The following is a 771-nucleotide window of genomic DNA, read 5'->3' as shown; positions in this document are numbered from 1 at the left end:
GAAGGTGGTAAAATGTTTGTTTTATTGAATATGATGAAAGAAATTCATAAAAAAAATAAACTGAGATAAATTCAACTCACTGAAAGCTGAAATGCAACAGCAGAATGACGCCATGCCGACGGCGTCGGCGCAGGGGAAAGCAGAGCGATCTTCAGGGAAAACGATCTATTTTGAGTGGAATGAGTGTAAATTGAGTTATAAAAACTAAAAAATATTATATTAGTTGAAAAAAAAATAAAAATTAATAAACTTTCTCCCACTGATGTTACTAGTTTCGTCACCGCGGTGAGGCAGCCATAGAGAGGCCGCTGGGGCTGCCGCTCTGGTACTGCTGGGGTGTACAGACAGCTGCGCATGCATTGTTGGTGTTCTATGAAGCAGTTTTTTTTCATTTATATTAAACTTCTTCTCCAATTAAAATTTATTCTGAAGAAATAAATATCATCACTGAAACTCCTTATAAAGTGCTTGCATGCATGCATGCATGCATGCATGCATACGAGGATTTCAACTGTATATGAATATAAATAAAAGTGTTGAAATTCATCAAAATATTTCATAAAATTTATTTATTTATTCTTTTATTTTATTTTTTTTTTTTATTTTTTTCACTTTTGCTGCCTATACACCCGAAAATGTACAACGAAAAGCTTGTTGAATCCTCCCAGGAAATCAATCGACTTGCGGAGCGTGAGAGGCAATATCTTTGTTTTTTTTTTTTTATTTTTATTTATATTTTATATTTATTTTTGTTTTTTTTTTTATTTTTAT

This window comes from Eimeria mitis, genomic scaffold (genome assembly GCF_000499745.2).
Source record: "Eimeria mitis Houghton genomic scaffold, Emh_scaff463, whole genome shotgun sequence".
Taxonomy (NCBI): domain Eukaryota; phylum Apicomplexa; class Conoidasida; order Eucoccidiorida; family Eimeriidae; genus Eimeria; species Eimeria mitis.
The sequence above is the reverse complement of the archived record's forward strand: the minus strand, read 5'-3'. Positions refer to the sequence as shown.